Here is a 24122-nt window from a genome sequence, read left to right as displayed (position 1 = left end):
TACATTAGACTTAGCATTATTTCTCAAAAGCATATGGAAATGTGTTTTGAGTAGGTTCAGATTTCTCTTTCAAATTACATCCCTGTATGTGACTCAAGGAACATTTTATCATGCAATAACCACCCATACACACATTTTAGTACTAAAATGTTAAAAATTGGTGTCATATAATTGGCTATATCAATTGTTGGGAAGCGTGGAGAACAAGTCTCCTTCCTTGTTGACTGAAGTCTCCTTTGAAAAGCTACGGCAGGTGTTGTGTCCTAGGGACTACAGCTGCTGCCTGCAAAGCCGGAATCCCATGGGGCACCGATTCTTGTCACTGCTAATCCATTTCTAATCTAACTCCCTAGTAACTGGCCTGCAAAATACAGTGGAAAGTGCAAACTACATGGGAATCCCAGAAGACCCTTCTGGGTTCAGGCTCCTGAATTAAACCTGGCGCAGCCCCAGTTGTTGACATCTTGGAAATAAACCAGGGGAAGTAAGCCTTTCTCTCATTTAATCATTCTCTCTCTCTCCTCTCTCTCTCTCTCTCTATCTCCCTTACGTAATCTTTCTCTCTCTAAATCATGTTTTCAAATAATGAAATAAAACCACTCCTTGGGGAAAAAGATTAAAAACAACAATGACAATTTAATATTGATGTCAGCATAATTAAAGTTGCCAAATGAACAGCATTTGGCGATTACTTGTGTTTGAACTGATACACAGAGAGGAGGACAAACAACGGGATCTTCTGTTCACTGACTCACTCCCGAAGTGGACTCTGTGATCACAGTTGAATTGATCCGAAGCCAGGAGCATCTTTTTGGTCTCCCGCATGGGTGCAGGATCCCAAGGCTTTGGGCTGTCCTTGGCTGCTTTCCCAGGCCACAAGCAGGGAGCTGGATGGAAAGTGGAGCTGCCTGGACATGAACCAGAGCCCATATGGGATCCCTGCATGTGCAAAGGAAGGATTTTAAACACTAGGCTGCCCAGGAAATGCATTCTTTTTAGAGTTTGGCCATACTACTCTTGGGCCCTCTGCTGTAAAAATAATCTGGAATTAAATAATGCCTATTAATTATGACTGTAGAAATGCAGATTGGGGCCAGTTTAGTGCAAAACAGCTCGACTTGCCTTATGCAACATAATATGACAATGCCTTGTTAGAGCTGTTTTTAATGCTGTTATTCTATGATTTTTTTTTTTTTTGCCAGATGATTGAGAAACTAAAACTTGGTGTCAGGTAAAGTAGTAACATGATTGTTGTAACAGTTTTTTGTTTTTAACTAAATAGATGTCTCTATAATTTTGTTAAGGTGGATGCAGAAGGTAGAAAAGCTATTGATGCTATTGATACATAACATACTTCTATTACTAACCTTCTATATTTATGTGTGTAAACATACATGTATGTACATATATATGTGCATATACATATATTTATACATATATATACATACATATACAACTGTATTTGGAAACATTAACTGTATTGCCAACTTTGAGAATAGCATCCCAGTTTACTGTGTCAAGCTGTCATTGCTTAGAAGTTAATAATCATATTGGCTTGAAATGTTCAATTTTTTTCCCATTTGTGCAGGTTTTGCACACTTTATTAAATAATGTAAGTACTTATCTCATATTTGACTATGGAACTAATCAATTATTCTCCAAATCATGAAAAAGAGTAATTTGAATTTTAGTATAAGAAATTGCATAATTTAAATTCCTACTTTCTAATATGAATTCATGTACACATACATATAATACCACACTTATTTCTGAATCCCATGCTTGAAAATCAACCTATTTACTACAATGTATGAATGTCCCACAGATGGGTGTTTGTTTTATTTTTGCGACCAAATCTGATTGGTGAAACTCAGAGTAGTCTAACACAGAATTTCTGTGATAACATTTAATAAGGTAATTATTTTTCATCATATTAAAACTGTAACACCATAAACAAGTACAATTTTAATGGTAACGTCACGATTTTTACATTGCTATATATTTAGTTTATGATTTCACTTTTTAAAATGGCCCTTTAGTATAGTGTTGAATTACTACAAGAATTCCGTAACACAGCTTATAGACATCATACATATGTATGACAAGTAAACTTGCTTTGGGCTTTAAATACAGTGCTGTGGGTAAATATTGACTATGGGCAATGTTAACAAACCAAGTTCTTTTTAAATAACATGTCCTCAAACAACATATGCATAAATCAAGGTGCAGGATTGATTGCTGGATGAAAATGAGACACACACTTCACAGGAGCCAGCATTGAGCTTCTCCTGGGAGGTCTGTTTAGTACCATTTGCTTGATGTTAGCAATGAATATAATTGCATAAATAAAGAGAGTTATTGAGCATGTATATGCTCTGTTTACATTTGTCTACATGCTTTTCATACAAAAAAATTAAAACTGTGGAAATTAGAAACAACCTTTATTTCTATATAGATGTTCATGAAAAAGAAATTGTGCTACAGCCGTGCACTGCAACACAGCGTACTGGTGAAACGGCCTAATGAAATGAGACTCTAAAAATTGTGACAAACAAAAGCAAGAGCAAAACAAAACAAAACAAAAACAAAACATACAGGAACATAGAATTCTGCATAAAGAATCTGAATTGTATTATAAAAATGCAGACATTATAAAGAAATTAATAATTATCAGTTGTTAACAGGAAAATGGATTAGAGAGATAAACCATAAAATTGCAAATGTGATTCCTTTGGCAGATGGAAATGTTTCATGTTATCTATTATGAACGTTGTGATTTCTTTTTTTATTTTTAAAGATTTATTCATTTTATTACAGCCAGATAGACACAGAGGAGGAGAGACAGAGAGGAAGATCTTCCATCCAATGATTCACTCCCCAAGTGAGCCACAACAGCCGATGCGTGCCGATCCGATGCCGGGAACCTGGAACCTCTTCCAGGTCTCCCACACGGGTGCAGGGTCCCAATGCATTGGGCCGTCCTCGACTGCTTTCCCAGGCCACAAGCAGGGAGCTGGATGGGAAGTGGAGCTGCTGGGGCCCATGAACGTTGTGATTTCAAGGAAATATACTTGTTCAAACTTAGCACACTCTACATTCTTGGGGCCTGGCAGCGTAGCCTAGCAGCTAAAGTCCTCGCCTTGAACGCCCCAGGATCCCATATGGGCGCTGATTCTAATCCCGGCAGCTCCACTTCCCATCCAGCTCCCTGCTTGTGGCCTGGGAAGGCAGTCGAGGACGGCCCAATGCATTGGGACCCTGCACCCGCGTGGGAGACCCGGAAGAGGTTCCAGGTTCCCGGCTTTGGATCGGCGCGCATCGGCCCGTTGTGGCTCACTTGGGGAGTGGATCATTGGATGGAAGATCTTCCTCTCTGTCTCTCCTCCTCTGTGCATATCTGACTGTAATAAAATAAATAAATCTTTAAAAAAAAAAGCTTAGCACACTCTACATTCTTAATAGAAATTTCACTGTGCAAAAATATTATTAAAGATGAGTCAAAAATTAATACTGAAATAAAAGCATTTGATGACAGAAATATTATGGACAGACAGAACTACTTAATAATACAGATGAAGCAAAACTAGAAATTATTTCACAGCAATAAGCCTATGGATAAATAATATGAACTTTAAAAATCCTATTTTTTCTATTAGTTTTTGTGTGGTTTCACTTCACACAACTAATTAAAAGGATATTTTTTCTCTCTTTAATTTTTTTTAGTATATTGAGCTTTATACAGAGTATAATGCATGCACATGTGGCAGGCACCCTTCAGTTTTACACAATCCAGTTCTGTGTGTTCAGTGCCAATATATTGATTGAATTATATCAAACAGATTCCCAGTAGTACTTAAAAGAATGTGAAAATTATTTTATTCCAAAATAAAACAACTTATGCTCTCAATTGAACATTTTCTGCTCATGTTTGTAACCTGCTGCTGTAGTCATTCCAGGAGTAACCCTGGTATCCTCAAGTTAATGTTTAAGGATTAAAACTCACTGGCTTCATATGCCAAACTATTGATTAAACTCACATTGAAAATAATTCAGCAGTGTTTTCTACTAATATCAAGTCAAAAGTCTTTAGAAGGAATGGTTCTTCAATCAGATAATTCATCATTTTTCTAATTTGAATCCTCTGACAACTTTATTATTCTGGTTGCCTTTTGGAAAGAAATTATTTACTTATTTATTTCCTTTATTTTAAAATAAAATGTGGAGGATAGGGGGAAAAAAAAGCAATGGAGAGGGAAAGCTCTGATCCACTGGTTTAATCACTCAAATGTTTGCGATATATATGGTTGGCAAGGGAGAAGGCAGGGGTCAGAAATTTGATGTTGGGTTCCCATTTAAGATCCAATTCCTTAAACCATCACCTGCTGTTTAACAGCTGAGTTCCCATGAAGAAGGGTTTCCAGGCTAGGACATCAACAGTGCACACATTTGAGTAAAGCCACAAGTCAGTAACTGCTAGGGAGATGAGGTATGTGGAGCTAGCGTCATGCCCCAGGGTGAAGTAAAATTTTCACAGCCGACATAAATTTGCAGATAGCTGCTATCTGGTCTTCGGTTGACCAAGGGTGACTAAAGCATTGTAGTTTCCAAAGGAGTCTAATTTAAAAATTGCAGTATGACCAAAAGGGAATGAAAAAAAAAAATCTTTAGGAAATCTTGTCTTTATTCAGCAAAAATTGTGGCTAGTTGAAGGGATATCACATCTCTGTTAAGATATACACAAAATGATAAACCCAGAGGCCAGTGCCATCATACAGCCGATTAAGCCTCTGTCTGGGTGAATGTCATCCCCCATAAGCATTGGTTTGAGTCCAATCCTATCCAGCACCCTGCTAACAGCCTAGGAAGGCAGCAGAGGAGGGTCTAAGGAGGCCCATGCATCTACATGGTGGACTCCTGATTTTGTATAGGCTCAGTTTTGGCTGTTGCAGTTTTCTAGGGAGTGAACCAACAGATGGAAGACTTCTTTCTTTTTGTCTCAGCTTCTTCTGTAACTTTGCCTTTCAAATAAGACACACAAAAACTTCAAAAAAGACACTCTCATTGACTGTAAAGACAGTGTTTGTATTGTTTTCCTCTTTTTTCTTTTTGTAATTTATTTATTTTACGATACAGCTCCATATGCTCTGGAATTTTCTCTAAAAATCCCAGAGTACTCTCCCAATACTGACATCCCCTATATTAGTACAATAACGTAGTCTTTCAAAAATAGTTTTAAGTCCATCATTTTGCTGTTTAAGTACATGCTGACATAAGTGAACCCTCTAAACTTTTCTTAATAGCGTAAACCTTGTGTTTTATGCAAATGGGTTCTGAATTCTTTCTAGGCTAGATCCCATTACCTAAATCATGCTCATTAGAGATCTTGTAACACCTTCAGTATCAATGGGGGTTGTTGAAATCACCCACTAAGGAGGGAAAGGTGATGAAAAGATTTAGACAGTGTCTATTTTTTAAATTTATCTACTTTTTCTTCAGCATGGTATTTCACTATTTTGCAAGGACATCGGAGGAGGAAGAGGGAAAATACAATGTCTCACTGGAGTCCGCCAAGTGTCTGATCCCTATGATAGGACAAAGACAGGTGAGGTTGACAGCCAAGCCAAATGAAAAATCTCCAGTTCCTTTTCCCAGAGAGTTGTATAATTAAATTGATATGACATGTGTAAGTTCTAGCTCATGGTATCTGACAAATACTTTTTGCCTGTGTTAGCTTTGTTTCCTGCAGGCTAGGGTATACCTAGACACCATTGTACTTTTCTCTTTAGGGAATGAGGCTCATTATAGAACTAGGGGACAGGGGGCTTGGCAGCGTGGCCTAGTGGCTAATGCCCTCGCCTTGATCCCATATGGCCGCTGGTTCTAATCCTGGCAGCTCCACTTCCTCTCTGTCTCTCCTCCTCTCAGTATATCTGACTTTGTAATAAAAAATAAAATAAATCTTTAAAAAAAAAAAAAGAACTAGGGGACAGAAATGCAGCAGCAGTCTTTTGATTTGCTGTGTCAGCATCCTTCCAACTCAGGTGTGCCTAGAAGGGGTTGAGAGAATTACTGCCATGGCTTCCCTGGGGCTGAGCCAGCTGCTCCCAATGCAACTCTCCACACAGAGAGTTATGGGATGCAGCTCTCTAGTTCACAGTCCTCTTGACACGGCAGTTACAGCATCTGATGGGAGCACACAATGAATTCCAGGAGGCTTTTTTTTTTTGATGATGATACAGGGCAGAAACTGGATCAAACCCTTTGTGTAGACTGGGTGTCATGCTCTTTATGAAAGAGGAAATCAATGCTAGGTGATTCTCAAAAGCAGGAAAGAAAACAACCGGGTAGTGGTCATAAGGAATCCCACTATTCATTTTGTGAAAAGAGTCCAATCTTATACTACCTAAGTATGTCCATTTAGTTTCTCTCACATAAACATTTCTTTCAAAATGATGATAAACAAATACAGCTACTAGCTGGGAGAACTTGCTTCCAATACAATACATTGCACTATTCCTGCTGGGAAAACAATATTTATTTGACATCCCATTCCATCCATAATAGGCCCAGATTGCCTCTAGACCTAACTGCCAGCGGTTCATGCGAGAAGAGAACTGGGTACTGTTGGAAATGGGAGTGGGAGAAAGGTTTAGCAGGCAACACTGCAGCCACAACACAGATAACAGGGAATGAGGAGTGGCAACCCAGGAACTGTGGTTGCAGAGGCTGTGGCGAAAAAAGAACATGGAAGCCCAGGATTGGAACTTGTTGGGTGGAGTGGCACAGGAGACGGCAAACCAAGAACTGGGAACTGCATGAGATCAGTAAATTCAACGAGTAGACACGTGAATAGCACAACTTAAAAATTGGCCCAGAGGAGAAAAATCTGCTAATCTGAGTTACAATGGACAAAGACAGAGTGAATGAAATTTAATGATGCTGCCACTGCAAGAGAGCAAAAGAATATGTCAACTTCAGAGTTAACTGAGGAAGATAATGAGTAATAGCCAGAAAAAGAATTGCTTTTTTAATATTTATGTATTTTTATCAGAAAGGCAGGTTCTTTATATAGGAGAACCAAAAGACCTTAAGACTGCTCAACTTATAAAAGAGTTTGGCAGAGTAGCAGGGTGCAAAATCAATGAAGCTAAATCACTGGCCCTTGTATACACAAACAACTCTAAGGCTGAGAAAGAACTTGTAGGTGCAGCACAAATGGAATAGCAGTGAGGAACCATAAAACAATCTTGGAATAAACCAAATCAAAAATATGGAAGACCTACTCCATGGAGTACTACTCACGCATTAATAATTGTGATTACTCACCATTTGCATCAAAATGATTGCAACATGAGACCATTACGCTGAGAGAAATAAACCAGTCCCCAAAAGGTAATATTATACATTCTCTCTAGGTAAATAAATATATATATTTACGTAAATATATTTATATTTACGTAAATATATATATACACATGAACTATAATGGAGTCTATCATATCAGTCAGTGAAGACATGTTGAGGTGTGCATCTCTAATCCTGAATATAAGGAGGACACCCAATGAAACTGTTGAATACACCTTGACAATATGATGCTAGATTTTCTACCATTGTCTATACCTACAATGCTATGATACACTTACATAGAACGTTGGACTAGTGATCGCTATTGACGGACTAGTAAATTGTAATAGCATGGGGAAAACCAGCTATGGGGTATGGATAATGCTGAGGGTGGAAGAGCAGGTGAAGACGGAAATCCCTATACCTATGAAGCTGTACCATAGAAAATAATATAAATTCTAGAAATTAAAAGAATTAAGCTTATTTCTTCTTGAGATCTAGAGACCTCTCCTATTAAAATGAATTAAACTATATTTTTTAGTTTAATACAAAAGTGATGTTCAAAGTGCTGCAAATGTAAGTTGGTTTGAGTCATATAATGAGAAGTTTGAACATTGTTCTCAGAGGAAACACTTTCTAGCAAAGCTTCAAGGAAAGAAAAATGTGATCTCCCACTAGACCCTCATATGAAACAACATAATCAAGGCTCTACCACACACCAGCCAACAACACAAGATTTTAGAGTTTCAATATCTTTATGAACTTGGGCAGACAGTTCATTTCAATTTTTGAGTCTATGGCTTTTTCCCATATAAACATATCACTGGATAAGTAATATGCTCATTGTGTCTTCCCCTCTTCCCTACACAAAACTGCAGCTGCAACTTAAGTCCTCTTAGTAAGATAATATAGCTGCTACTGAATTGACTACCAATCTTTTCAGAAAATCATAGATGACAATATTCAGTTATGGGTCCATTAAACCAATAGTCCTGATAAACACAAATTAGCCCACCCTCCATTTAACACAATTTAAAAGCAACATATCCGTAGCTTGTGCATGGGGATTTATCAGTATAACAGATTACAGGCTTCTTAATGAAAAATAAATGTGATATGTATATATGCAATTACTTTGAAATAGTGTACCATTTGATTTAAAAACAATAAATTAAAAAACAATGATTTCAGTTACTTGTTAATGACAAGTGTTAGACTCTGTCATTTAAATGTGACAATAGAATTATCCATAACCTTCCATATCCTTAGGTTCATATACAGAGAATTAACTGACTGAAGGTTAAAACTATTAAGATAATTACAACAGTACTGAACATGTTAGACATTTTCTGTTTCATTATTCTTTAAGTAATAAAATGTATAAAATGTTTACACATACCATTTCTACTTCATTAGGTATTATAAGCAATCAAAACTTGATTTATATTTTGTATATCTGAGAATATTATGCCATGCCATATCACATTTATAAATCTTTATAAAAATCTGAAAGTCTGAATCTAGTACAATATTTTCATAATGCTAATGGTGCAATATGTATACTCTGTCATTTATCATTGATCATATATCTATTTGGGGTTGTGTGTATGTACGTATGTGTGTATGTGTGTGTGTATATGAGAGAGAGAAAAAGGGAGGGGAGTTCCTTTTAAAGTTTTTTCACATCAACATTTTATATTTTTTCATTATTAAGTAGTTTGTGCTTATCAGAAAGTTACTTGCTGAGTGTTCTAACACTAAAATATCTGCATATGTCCAAAATACACCTTGAGCCATTTAAAATTAGTACAGCACTGGAGCTGCATACTCATTTACGTTATATTTTTTATTAAATTTATATGGAAAAAGGGCCTGGCACAATAGCGTAATGGTTAAAGTCTTCGCCTTGAATGCGTCGGGATCCTATATGGGCACCAATTCTAATCCCGGCAGCTCCGCTTCCCATCTGCTCGGAAAGCTTGTTGCTTCGGAAAGCAGTCAAGGACAGCCCAAAGCCTTGGAACCCTGCATCCGTGTGGGAGACCCAGAAGGAAATTCCTGGCTCCTGGTTTCGGATTGGCTCAGCATCGGCCGTTAAGGCCACTTGGAGAGTGAATCATCGGACAGAAGGTCTTCCTCTCTGTCTCTCCTCCTCTCTGTACATCTGCCTTTTCAATAAAATAAATAAATCTTTAAAAATATTTATATGGAAATCAAGAGACAATGAATCTTCAGGTGATTTTTTATTATAATATAATTTTGACTATTATCTAACAAGAAAAAAAAACTCACAAAAGCCCGCACTGCCCACAAGGTTCAATTTATTTAAAGATTAATCATATGATTGCATTATTAAAATCAGTTAGAGGATTTTAAGTTTATTAAGGGTACAATATGTTATTAAGGGGATAAGGGAATATGAAACTACTATAAAATAATAATAAGAATAATAAAATGTATTAAAAAAGGGTACAAAAGAGATACATAAAACGAGGAGAAAATTCACAAAGAAATTGCATTTTAAAGGATCGTTAGGTTCCTTAATTTTAGGGTTAGTAGATAACTTATGAAATATGTGATAAAACCGAAAATGATCTGAAGATCATAAAGGGTTGATTGTGAAGCTATTCGCACATCTCTACTTCCCCTTCTACTTTATATAACAAATTAAGAATGCCAAGAGTAAACTATTTTAAACTGCTAGCTCCTGCATTTGGTTTTATGAAACTACCCAGTTATTAAAAAAGCATAAAAAGTTGCAAAATTTACGTTGTGAAATCTGAATTTACAGTGAAAAATAAATCTGAAAATACTTTATAATCACACTTAATATTTTTACTTTTTAGGTAACAGAAGGAAATTTAAGTTGCCTTTAAGTTGTATCTTGGTTATTTGTTATTCTAGAGAAAAAAAATAGTGTATACAATTCTCTTAGCTCAAGATACAATCAAATAACTAGAGGAAAACATTGGAAAAGTCTGTAAGACCAAGGCAAAGGCAAAGACTTCTTGGAAACGACCCCCCAATATTACAGACAATTTAAGCAAAAATAAGCAATTAGAATTACATGAGGGTGAAAAACTGCACTGCAACGGAAACCATTGGTAAAATGAAGAGACAAGTGAAAGAATTGGGAAGACTTTTCAGCGTAAGCCTCTGAGTAGCTGAGTAGTAGTAATGCTTAGTATAAATAGGTGGAGACTGATAATACATAAAAAGAAGCATGAATAGATCACGTAGCTAACAATGTGACAAACTCTTCATAGTTTATCGTCATATTCAATATCTTACCACATCTCTCCCACCAATTATTCATTCTTTTCCTTCTTCATTAGTTATCATGATAAAATGCACACAAAATCTACACTTGCTTATTTAAAGTTTTCTCCAGAAAATGTTTTAAGTAGCAATCCATGCAGCTCCATCACTTTCCTCCATTGCTGTTCTTCCATTTTTTAAAAAGATTTTAATTTTAGTTTAAAGGCAGGCATATAGAAAGAGTGAGCGAGAGCTACCATCTTTTGGTTCTCTCCAGAAATGCTTTCCTCAGCCATGACTAAGCCAGAATGAAGTCAGCAGTGAGTATTTGCATAAGATTTCTTTCATTCAACATTTTGAATGTGAGTTTTATCCATTGGTTTGTTGTACTGATCAAATACAGAAATCTTTGGACATGTATCTGGGACAAAGAAAATATACCCCTATCATTGTTCTTTAAGACAAAATATTTCTTTGATCCAAATAATTTCCCTCCTGAATGCTATCATCTTTCGGCGAGTGTCCTATAGTTTCTCTATTTTTGAGGCAATAACTACCCCATAATGTCTGCTGAATCATAATTGCTTAGCAGATTCTCTGGTGTAAATATTGGGACTTTTTTTACACATGCACGGTGATCCATCACGAAGAGCAGTACGCCCTATTTCTTTACTAAATGTTCTACAACACTAATTTGGAGTGGAATCAGTATAACTTTTAAATTCCACTGCAACTTTTCATGCTTAGGCAGTACTTTCAGGTCTTGTGAGAAACACACACTGTTTGCCTTGAAGAGTACACGTCTAGATCTCTTTCTTCTATTAAAGACAAAGAAAATAAAATCCTGAGAGTTAGAATTCTGCTAATCTGACCTATAAGTCATCAACCGTAACAATTTTTTATCAATACTGATTCAGCAGGATTCTCATTATGCAAGGAAAATGCTATTCATAGCAATACTGTGACATATTATTATGATTACATTGAATTTTATTAAAAGGCCCTAATGCAAACCACATATAGAATCATAATGAATTATCTTGAGACAGTAACGTAAGAAATAAACACTTTTTCTTTAAAAATTGCAATGAACATTTACTAGAAAATGAAAATTTTATAATTCAATGTGTTTCTTTTTATTCTATCGTATATAAATGTTTGAAAATAATCTGAACTAATTTTTTCTAGGTTTTGTGGCACATTGTCACCTAAAATAGGCAGCTCCTCTATTTGCTTCAATATACACTTTAGTATAATAATTAAATATTTTTATGTTTTTGCTCTTTCATCCATATCCACCCATTACACCATATTAATTCTAGTAGACTTAAACTTTTAAGCTATATATTCATTCAATTTCTTCTCCTTCAAAAGAAAGTTGCTGTTGCCTTTACTTATCATTTTGGTATTTAAGCAGTCAAATTCTTGATTTCTTGTACCCAGATGATTTTATTCATTTTGATCCAATGAATGTTTATTAATTCAGTGGACATTATTTCTTGATATCAGGTCAAGTCTTAACATTTGCCTATCTGGAAATAGGCCATAACCTCTAAATGTCTCTGAAAACAAGCAAAAATCTGGGCTTGGTATAATAGCCTAATGGCTAAAGTGCTTGCTTTGCGTGTGCCACGGTGCCATAAGGGAACTAGTTGGTATCCTGGCTTAGCTCCTCCTGTTGTGGCCACATGGAGAGTGAACCAGTGCATGAACGGTCTTTCTCTCTGTCTCTCCTTCTCTCTGCAAATATAACTTTCTAACAATAAATAAATAAAATAAAATGCAAAATTATGCAACTGATACTAAATATCTTTATAAAGTTTTTAGATAAACTCTAGCTATCATATGATTAATTCTTACTCATATGATGTCTGCTATAACTGGAAGTATTGCAAGTATCACTAGTAATTGTAAGTACCATATGTGCTTATGGCACTTATCATGACAAATCTCCAATCATATTCAGGATTCATGAGTAAGTTTTAGCATAGAATTTTTTTTTTAAAGATTTATTTTATTACAAAGTCAGATATACAGAGAGGAGGAAAGACAGAGAGGAAGATCTTCCATCCGATGATTCACTCCCCAAGTGAGCCGCAACGGGCCAATGCGTGCCAATCCGATGCCGGGAACCTGGAACCTCTTCCAGGTCTCCCACGTGGGTGCAGGGTCCCAAACCTTTGGGCCGTCCTTGACTGCTTTCCCAGGCCACAAGCAGGGAGCTGGATGGGAAGTGGAGCTGCCGGGATTAGAACCGGCGCTCATATGGGATCCCGGGGCGTTCAAGGGAGGACTTTAGCCTCTAGGCCATGCTGCCGGGCCCTAGCATAGAATTTTTAAATTACTTGTTAAAAGTCACACAGCATTCAACACTGAAATAAAAAAAATGATTCCTTGCATCAGATTTGATATCTTGTGCCTTTACCCATAATGCACGTTTAAAGGCACCATTGGATAGCTTCAAACTGTATCAACACTATAAAACAAAACTATTTAACAAGAAAAAACATTAAAGCATGATTTTTAACCTCATAAAGCACCCTATTGATTTATGTATATGATTTTACTTATTATATGTGTGATAACTATGCATGTTTAAGTTGTTACAACATTTATTAGCTAACACTAACTTTTTAAAATTAATTACGTTGCATTATGTGACACAGTTTTATAGGCTCTGGGATTCCCCCCACCCATCCCCAAACCCTCCCCCCATGGTGGATTCCTCCACCTTGGTGCAATACCACAGTTCAAATTCAGTTGAGATTCTTTCATTGCAAGCATATACCAAGCATAGAGTCCAGCATCTTATTGTCCAGATAGGTTCAACCATTTCTTGGGGAGACCATCTCTGGTCTGAAGGTAGAGACGGCAGAGTATCATCCTGATCAATTAAAAGCCCCGGCATAACATCAGCAACAATTTATAACGTTATGGAATTGACATGGTATTGAGTAACCAATATGTTAAAAAATGCAAGTTCTTAACCACATCTTGTGACTTCTTCATTGACATTTCAATTTCAGTTCATATACAACTAGGTTCTATACACCTTAAAATGGCTGTAGGATTACTAGTCAGCTGTCTTGTGTCTATTTTCATTTTAGTACTTAGCAGTTTATAGTAACACTAACTTTTAAAAATAAGTACTTGATAAAATTTTAACAGTGGTGTTTTGGAACACCTGGGTAATTTGGTTAAAAAAAAAAAACACGTTAAACTTGAAGCTGCTTCAATATATGCACATGTGGACTATTAGAATTTTTCCAACATTCAGATGATTTTAAACTGTGAATATAACATCATGTAATTCTGCCATTAGGTTTAATTATACAAAGAATTTTGTATGGGTAGACTTTTCATGAAACTTCTTAGACTCTTAATATTCATTAAGATCCTAGAACTTCTGTTCCATTATTGTCCCACAGCACAAAATTGGAACAGCTGTCGGCAATTTGTGGCTTAGGAACTTATGTTTTTATTACAATCTGTTTCTGTTGGTAGCTTTTACTAGGAAATCTTTTATTTTAATCCAAAAAACTGAAACATAAAACAATCTACTAATAGAGATACACTTTTAAATCTTTTGGAAGTTACTAATTTTTTAAATGCTCTGGAATTTATTAAAGCCTAAATATTAAATATTAAATATTTAAGCCTAAATATTAAAGCCTAAATGAGATACTGACAAGCATTTCTATAATTCTAGAATAGTTGAGATTATATATAATAGAAATATATACATTTCTATAATAGTTGAGAGCATATATATGCTATATATGTGCTATACATGTGCTCTCAACTATAATAGAAATATACATATTTTTATAATACATATATGCAGTGTGTTTATTAATTGGTTTGTGGAGTCTCAAGAAATCATTTCAATATAAATATAAGACAAACATTGCTCTTAGAATGTGCTCAGAGTACAGACAATGCTGTTCTTCATGATGAAAAATTTTCTGATTAAATTTTGTCAAAAACATTTTCAACAATGGAATAGTAGCAAAACTTTATCCTTTGCTAGGTAATTAACACATTTTTTAAAGATTTATTTATTTATTGTTGCAATGTCAGATATATAGAGAAGAGGAGAGACAGAGAGGGAGATCTTTTATCCACTGATTCACTCCCCAAGTGACCACAATGGCCAGAGTTGAGCAAATCCGAAGCCAGGAGCCACGATCCTCCTCTAGGTCTCCCACACAGGTGCAGGGTCCCAAGGCTTTAAGCCATCCTTGACTGCTTTCCCAGGCCACAAGCAGGGAGCAGATGGGAAGCGGGGATGCTGGGATATGTGCCAGAGCCCATATGGGATCCTGGCGCACATGAGGGGAGGAAATGAGCTGCTGGGCTACTGCGCCAGGCCTGAAAAACACATTTTTAAGAGTAATTATTTTTATTTCAAGTGATAACATGTGAAATCTAAATTTAACTCATTTTGCAAATTTTTGTCACTTCCAATAAAATAACTACTGATGAATGAGATTGTCGTGACAGCATTTGTCATGGATACATTAGAAAATGGATTGAGATAGCCACACAAGTTGTAAAAAAGAACAATCTACTACCTGTCGCTTCAAATGAAAGCATTAACGATTACTTGCCTCTAGCCATGGGAGAGTAGGGAGTTCTAAACTTATGCATTCCTTTTATTAATATATTTTTATTTATATTGCCTTCACAGGGATTAGTGCTGAAAAATGCATTTTAGTCATTGCCACTTTAAACTCCTAGAATACAAGCCATTTTTTATTTCTCTTTTTTAAAAGATGTGTTTTTTGTTGCCAAGTCAGATATACAGAGAGGATGATAGACAGAAAGGAAAATCTTCCATCCTATGATTCACTCCCCAAGTGGCCTCAACGGCTGAGCTGAGCCAATCTGAAACCAGCAGCCAAGAGCCTCTTCCCCTTTGGGCCATCCTTGACTGCCATTTTTAAAGATTTATTTATTCTTATTGGAACATCTGATATACAGAGAGAAGAGACGGAGAGGAAGCTCTTCGCTCTCCAACTGGCCACAATGGCCAGAGCTGAACAAATCCAAAGCCAGGAGCCAGGAGCTTCTTCCAGGTCTCCCACACAGAAGCAAGGTCCCCAGTCCTTGGGCCATCCTTCACTGCTTCCCCAGGCCACAAGCAGAGGGCTGGAGAAGACGCTGGGCTGCCTGTATGTGAACCAGCACCCATATGGAATTCGTCAAGGGCTTGTGGGCCCGGTGCATTAAACTTAGTGGTTAAAGTCCTTGGCTTGCATGTGCCAAGATCCCATATGGACACCGGTTCTAATCCCGGCAGCCCTGCTTCCCATCCCGCTCCCTGCCTTGTGGCCTGGGAAAGCAGTCAAGGATGGCCCAAAGCCTTGGGACTCTGCACCTGTATGGCCTTGTATTCTAGGAGTTTAAAGTGGCAATGAGTTAAATGATAATTGTATAAGTACAGTAGCTCAGGAGTATATGTACCTTTGAAAATATGCTAACAAAGATGACTGTTCAAAAAAAAAGATATTGTGATGTAACCAATGAACGTATAATCATGAGTCAGACTGCTTATGATCTACGTCAAAGAATTGTAAAACCTAATATGCTCTAAAGACCCTAAGCAACTTGGAGAGGGGGTGGGAGGGCAGAGAAATCTTCAACCCCCTTAGTAGGAGTGAGGAACACGTGAAGTATAACCTGTTGGGAACATAACAAGTAACTCATAGACAACAGACTCGAATCAGTATTAGACAATAGCAAAAGTACAAAGACATATAGGGGGAATCAGGAGCAATCCTGACAACCTCTTAACAGCAGGTCATGTGCTCAGAGCAGGGGGGGGACTTCAAAGTGGAGCAGGTGGACAGGAGGAGGGTTGTATGCCATCCCTGGAGAATCAAAGATCCTCACCAAGGACACCAAGGAGTACGGGCACCAAGGAATACATCCCAACTGTCAAAGAGACCATGGGGAATTAGAGTGCCTTCGGAGACCAAGAACTCTGAGGTCACCCACCCCCGTTTGGATCTCCCACATGGGATGGAAAAAGCCCAAATCCTTCATTTGCAGGATCCAAGGTCATCGAAACAACAGCCAGGAAGGAGCCCTGAGTGGTCTGCAGAAACAAAATAATAAGCTTCCTTCAGGACTAGGGAGAGGAGCTTTCTCTGGTCCTTACTTAGTTCAAACTTTGAATTCCCACTCACTCTTGCAATGATCATAAGGGTCGCTCTGGAGCCCCCCACCGCAAAACACACACACACACACACACACACACACACACACACACACACACACATTAAAATAGATTGACAGAGAACAACAAGGAAAGCTTAGAACCAGACAGGAAACGGTCAGCATGGACTCACACATACCTTACTATAAGACACAAAGATTAGTTACTCCTCACTGAGGTATTAGGGATTTCTCTGCACATCCCTCCTAAAATTGTTCTGCACTTCAACTGTTGACATAAGCCTTATTAGAGTTATAAGCCAGCTTAGACTATCCGAAAATCTGCTAAATTCAGCAAAATTATAACTGCTAAATACTAAAACGAAAATAGACACGAGACAGCTGAATAGTACCCTACAGCCATTTTAAGGTGTATAGAAGCTGACTGTATATAAACTAAAATTGAAATGTCAATGAAGTAGCCACAGGATGTGGTTAAGAACTTGCCTGTTGTAACATATTGGTTACTCAATACCATGTCAAATGATTCATAATGTTGTAAATTGTTGTTGATGTTATGTTGTAGCTTTTCAGGATGATATTCTTCCAGCCCTGCCTTCAGACCAGAGATGGTCTCCTCAAGAAACCACTGAATTTATCTGGACAATAAGATGCTGGACTCTATGCTTGGTATATGCTTGCAATGAAAGAATCTTGACTGAATTTGAACTGTGGTAATGCACCAAGGTGGAGGAATCCACCATGGGGGGAGGGTTTGGAGATGGGTGGGAAGAATCCCAGAGCCTATGAAATGTTGTCACATATGCAATGTAATTAATATAAAATAAATAAATTAAAAAATAAATATAATGGTTTCAGAAATAGCAATACATAGACTTCAAAGAAAGTCTGTATGAGTGAAATTTACATCTTGATCTTTGATTGTTGTTTAGAGCACTTGATTACGCTAAGTGCTTTGGAATGGTGGTCATTTTATTTACTACTTGGTGAATTCTTTATTTAGTGGAGGACTAAGCTTGCATTATAAAATAAAATGAAAATGCACCATTGTAAAAATGGAAAAATTCAATGAAAATAAGCAAGGAAGTAAGAAATTGTGGGATAGAAAGAAGTATGGAAAGCATCTTTATGTCCTTTAAACTATGTGTATGAATTACATGGCATCTCTTTCCGTTATAGAAACAAATAAGAAATAACAAGAGCAATAATAAATATCGAGAAATTCATTTATTGCAAAGATGATAAAGTTACATGAACAAATTACATACTAATATTTCCCTTTCCCAGAACCCAACCTTTCTTTCCTAGTGGTGTTTTGGAATGGTTGTAACAGTGATTTGCAAGAGCGATGGGATAACGGATTCTCAGTATAGGTCTCTGGGGCACTGTGTACAAATCAATAACCCCTATAATTTCTACATTTTCTATACTACTTGCAGGGCTTATTTTATCTGCTTATCAGTTACAATGATGGAATATCTTATGAGCTGTCCTTACTTTTCATACTTATTGTCAGTGTCTATTAATATAATGAAGCCTACATTGAGAAAATTTACAGTGTGTTAGTCAATATCTCAGCAGCTACAATGATGCTGAAAGCATGGTACATACCCAATAAATATAGAATGAGTAAAGAATATTTTAAATGCAGTTAGGCACTGTGAAGAACTGAAAGTTTGTGTCCTTTCAAGTTTATATTGAAGCTTCCCATTTCATTGTGATGTTATTTGGAGGCAGGACCTTTGGACAGAGGTTAGATTATGAAGATGTAGCCTTTAAAGAAGAAGCATGGAAGAGATGCTCTATCACCATGTTTAAACACAACGAAAGTTTTGGTCTTGAAGCCTGGAAGAGAGCCTTCATCAAAATTCAAACATTCTGGAACTCTGATGTTGGACACAGGCGTGCAAAATGGTGAAAAACATGTAGTTAGAAGAGAAGAATTTGAATGGCCTTATAAAAAAGAATTGATAAAGTTTCAGTGTGCTTCCTGTGCTTCATCGCCCTGACTCAATCATTATACACTGGATGCACATATCAAAATGTCACATTGTAATCCATGAATATGAACATTTACCATGTGTCACTAAAAAATGCAAAAATGTAATTAAAATAGTCTTCATTAGTCTTAGCTAGAATCTTTTCCTTATTTAACTGAGTCTACAATATTTGTAAAAGCAGTATGAGTTCACTAAAATAATTTCTAATTTACCAACCAACTTTGATTCAATTTTGTTGCTTGTTTTCTCCAGTGTTTTTTCAAAACTTGTAATTACATAATTTTGGAAGTTTCTTGACAACATTATTATCTTACATTAACTTTAAAAGGGCTAACTTAGGTTGGTGAATGCTAACATTACCCTCTATTCTACACAGATTGAACAATTCAATTTCTCAGTATATGTCTGCATTCTCTCTGCAATTTTGTCAGTTTTCTAAAAAAATATTTTAGGTTTATAGACTTGAGATTAAGTAACCATTCATTAGTGCACATTTTCTACATATTAGGGAATCCATTGTTTGCATTTAAAATAATTACATGATTTATAAATTTGGGGAAAGAGAGAAGAGCTAGAGAAAGAGAGAGAATCTGTTTCCATGATTTGATACCCTGGTATCCAGTGTTTGGCACTGGAAAGGGGAAGGAAACAGAATGAGTGTTGCTCGTGTGGGTGTCAGGAACTCAATTTGTCAAAGCATCACCATTATTTCCAAGGGTTTGCATTCATGGCAAAGTGAGGTTAGAAACTAAACTTGTACTTTGGTTAGGGCATGACTGCCTTAATCAATATCTTAACATCTAAATTTTTTTCCAGTTTACTCTTTAGAAAAAATGTACACACAACATCTAACATTTAATGTTTATTATTAATCATAGAAATTAGAATAGAATCTGGCGTTTATGACACCAACATCACATCTGGACTCTGATTTGAGTCTCTGTTCTTGTTCCGCTTCTGATTCTGCTCTGTGCTAATGCATTTGGGAAAGCAGAAGGCGTAGGCTCAGATGCTTGGGTCTCTGCATCTATGTGTGAGATCCAGAACAAGGACTTGGTTCTTGGTGTGGACTTGTCTATTAATACAAAAAGAAATTAAGTGGTCTAAAAAGAGAAAATATGCATTAACAATTATGCATAAGAAATACTATAATAAAGCATTTTCCCAGAGCTTATAGTAAGTACAAAGACAGTAAGAGTGCCTCTTAACATTATGTTGAGATGATTATTTCATTTGTATGTAAAAATATGTCAGCCTTTGCAATACAAAGAAATATAGATAAAGCTGCCAGCATATTCAACCCCCTGGCAGATAAGCAATAAAAGACTGGCTGAAGTACATCTTCACAAATGAGAGCCAAGGAAGTTATTACTAAAAACAAAGGCCCGAGGTACAAGTTATATTTTATTGTAAGGTCTAAATATCCCAGCATAGCTCTCTTAACTAATTAATTAATATTCTGCATGTATATAGAGTATATATGTTGATTATTATTATTGTATTATTATCAGAATTCAATGATTATTATCATTTTAATTATTTCTGCTGGTTGAAGAACTGAAAATTTTCTGTGCATTAACTTGCTCTATTAAAAAGCACAACTTGTTTTTAATGTAAATTGGTTTCTCTAGACAGATGCCATGCAATACTGAATTGGTTTTTAAAATATTTTTATTTATTTATTATTTACTTATTTGAAAAAGCAAGGGAAAAAGAGAGAGAATCTTCATTTGCTAGTTCACTGCCCAGATGCCCAGAACAAAGCCAAGAGACAGAGACTTTATACAAGTGTCTCACATGGGTAGCTGGAAACCAAGTCCTCAGATCATAAATCAAAATATCATTCCTGAAATGTTTTTTTTTTTTTTGAGGTTTTAGTTTTGTTTTTTGGAGATTGTGGTTTCAACTTAAAAATGTCCAAAAATGGGCCCGGCAGCATGGCCTAGCAGCTAAAGCCCTCCCTTGAACGCCCCGGGATTCCATATGGGCGCTGGTTCTAATCACAGCAGCTCCACTTCCCATCCAGCTCCCTGCTTGTGGCCTGGGAAAGCAGTCGAGGACGGCCCAAAGGTTTGGGACACTGCACCCGCGTGGGGACCTGGAAGAGGTTCCTGGTTCCCGGCTTTGGATTGGCGCGCGTCGGCCCGTTGCGGCTCACTTGGGGAGTGAATCATCGGACGGAAGATCTTCCTCTCTGTCTCTCCTCCTCTCTGTATATCTGACTTTGTAATAAAAAATCAATAAATCTTTAAAAAAAAGTCCAAAAAAAGTTTTTGAATTTTGATAGAAAAACAAACAAAAAAGGAATAGCAATGAAGAAAAAATGAAAAGCCTTTCAAATTATCAGTACCTGCTATTGTTTGCATCTATGAATTTAGTTAAACATGACAAAATTAGTTTCTACAGATTTCTGATGATTCTTGCTTATTTGTCAAGAACTTAAATCTAGCTTAGTTATTATTTTATTGGACGTTGTATATGATCCACATATATTATTATTCAAAATCACTCTCCATCTCTAAATACTTAATAGCAATTAAAAAAAATCCTTTTGTCTTATAAGGAAAGATAGTCACAAGTTGCAAAGGTTCGGGTATGGTTATCATTGTGCACATGTGCATGGCTATTGGGGAGCGGTGCACGAACATTATTCTTTTACCAGTATAGAGAAATGTAACAAGAATTTATCGATAAAAAATAGTAGCATTGATACAGAGATTTACTCTTTAAGGTGTTGAAAAGTTTTCCAAAAATAAATAGCACAGCTATGTGTGTAAAATAGAGGCGGGAGTAACTCTGTTCTATGGTTGTTTATTTTTTAGCAGCATGTGCTTGCAGTGCTGTTAAGCAACCTGTTTTAACTATAACTGTCAGTTCATAATTCCATATTTTATTAAGAGCAGTTGTTGGTATGTTTGTTTTGTTTCTGAGCATAATGATTAGCATGTTATTATAGTATGGTGAACCATATTTGTTTAATTTTTATCAGCTGGATTCTAATACAGCCAACTGAGTGTGGTACTTAGGAGCAGGCAGAATTGAAGAAGGCAATGTGGCTTTCCTCATCAGAACAAGGTAGTCATTCTGATCCCAGTCAGTTCTGCCGGCTGAATCTGAAGTCAGTGTGAACTGTATAATTTCCCCATGGTTAAAGATGTCAGTAATATGGCACCGCTGCAGCTTCTTTGCATATTGGCAGGATGGCATTTCTGAGCTGCAGCTTGGCTGTGTAGGTGCGAGATGTGCCTGGTGGCAAGGACATGTATGCTCTCTGTCCTCCTGATCCTTGGGAGTCTTATTTTCTTCACAGAAAATTGTTCTCAATCCTTTGCTTGGGAATGTGCTCTTTTTATTTCTGATATCCTGCGTCTGTTTTCAGTGTGCCTTCTCGCCATTCAGCCATCTTGGATGTGTACTAGATGTGTTCATAGACTGCAAAAGCAAGAACATTTGGGAGGGAAGGCAACCCTTTTAAGTACTGATATATTTTAAAATTCTCTTATTTTGATCATCTTTACATAGTTGATTAGGGAACAAAGGGTCAAGAGCTACATTTTGGAAGCATGTTTGAGAATATGGCTTTAATATTTTATTAAATTAATTATGGATTCAATATATCAATTTTAAGTAAACAGAACTTTGGGGAAATTGCTTTAAAAGCAAGGATGGCAAGACGCTATATTTCCATTTAAGTTTTAACTTACTTATTTAAGTGGTAGCATCATCAGAAAGAAGTAATGTAGATAATTATGATACTAAAGAGTCCAGACAGTACCATTTCCTTTGAACATGGCTATCTGTTGGTGTTATCAATGATTCTACCAAAGTGCAGGCTTATTCTCTCTTCTCTCTCATTTGAGGGATAGATTTTATCCCCTAATAAACTCTCTTTAGCAAACAAGTTGGATTTAAAAAGCACAAGCACACATATACAGTTCTCAATTACCCAGCATTTCAAAAAGTATTGGTAATGTTCACTGTGATAGTGTGAACTTTAACTTCCTAAAATATGCATATTCTAATTGCTATAGTTTGAAATTTTACCTAACACAGTCAAGATGTTGCAGATATGATTAAGCTAAGCATCTGTAGTGATTTTCCTGTATTATCACTATGGGCTCTAAATGTAATTATAAATCTCTCTGAGGGAGAAGACAAAGGAAGATACAGAACAGAAGAAAGGAAATGAAGTCACATAGGCAGACAGTGACTCAGGAAATCTCAAACAAAAATTGGCAGCTAACATAAGCTGGAAGAAAAATGAATGGATTCTAGCCTAATGTCTTAGTAGAAAGCATAATTCAACAGAAATGAAGATTTCAGCTGATTTTAGATTTCTGGCTGTAGAGTCGTGAAAGAAAAATTGGTTTGACTCACTAAATTTCTTGCAATCCATTATATGTTTTAGAGAATTAGTAAAGTCACTTTGTTCTGACATTGGTTATGTATACATCTGTGAAGTGGTTACTGTGATTAAAAATAGCTTGTTTCTATTGATCCTGTATGTTTATGAATGTAACAACAAGAACATTGTCATTAGCAGCATAGAGACTACAGGACTGAAAGGTCAGATTGGTTTCCAAAAGAAATACAAGCATGGCTTTTGAAGTTTGGAGGCTAGACATTCAATAATAGCAGATGTGTATGGATTACAACATCAGATGGATATGGTCAGAACTTTTCACTTCTCTACACTACCATCTGTTAGCTTTAAGATTTTACTGTTGTAGACACAGGCTTACTCTTTGGTAAAATATCAGTGCAAGGTGGTCGGAAGAAGATGAAATGTTGTCCTCTCTGCATCTTTGTCTCTATTTCTGTTTTTCTCTGCTCTCAAATACATAAATAAAAGGCAAAATTTTAAAAACAACTCTAATATGGATTTCCATAATCAGACTCGAGCATAAAGAAGAAAATATCCATATCACATTTGACAAGACTCAAAGCACATAAAATGTGAATAGATTTTAAAGGTCATATTACCAATAACTGATGGGCTTTTCTGAAATCTTTTATATACCAGTCTGTAAATCCACAAACATGTCAGGATCAGGCAAAATAAATGCAAAGAAGTTGCGTACTTTTGGAAGAACACATATGGAGTATAAGAGAATTCCTAAATATTTTATATTTAACTTTAATCCGTGCCTAAAGAGTACAGCCTACTTAATTCATTTTGTCTGACACGGAATGGAAACTGTTTATACTTTTCTAAAAAAACTTGTTATAGTTACAGCCCAATGCAACACCATGAATTCTATCATATTTAGTAATATGTTTTGCTTACAATGTACATTTCAATGCAATTTTGAAAGTAAAATGTTTTGATATATATTTAAT

Source organism: Ochotona princeps, chromosome 3, assembly GCF_030435755.1.
Source record: "Ochotona princeps isolate mOchPri1 chromosome 3, mOchPri1.hap1, whole genome shotgun sequence".
Lineage (NCBI taxonomy): Eukaryota > Metazoa > Chordata > Mammalia > Lagomorpha > Ochotonidae > Ochotona > Ochotona princeps.
Note: the sequence above shows the minus strand (reverse complement) of the source record.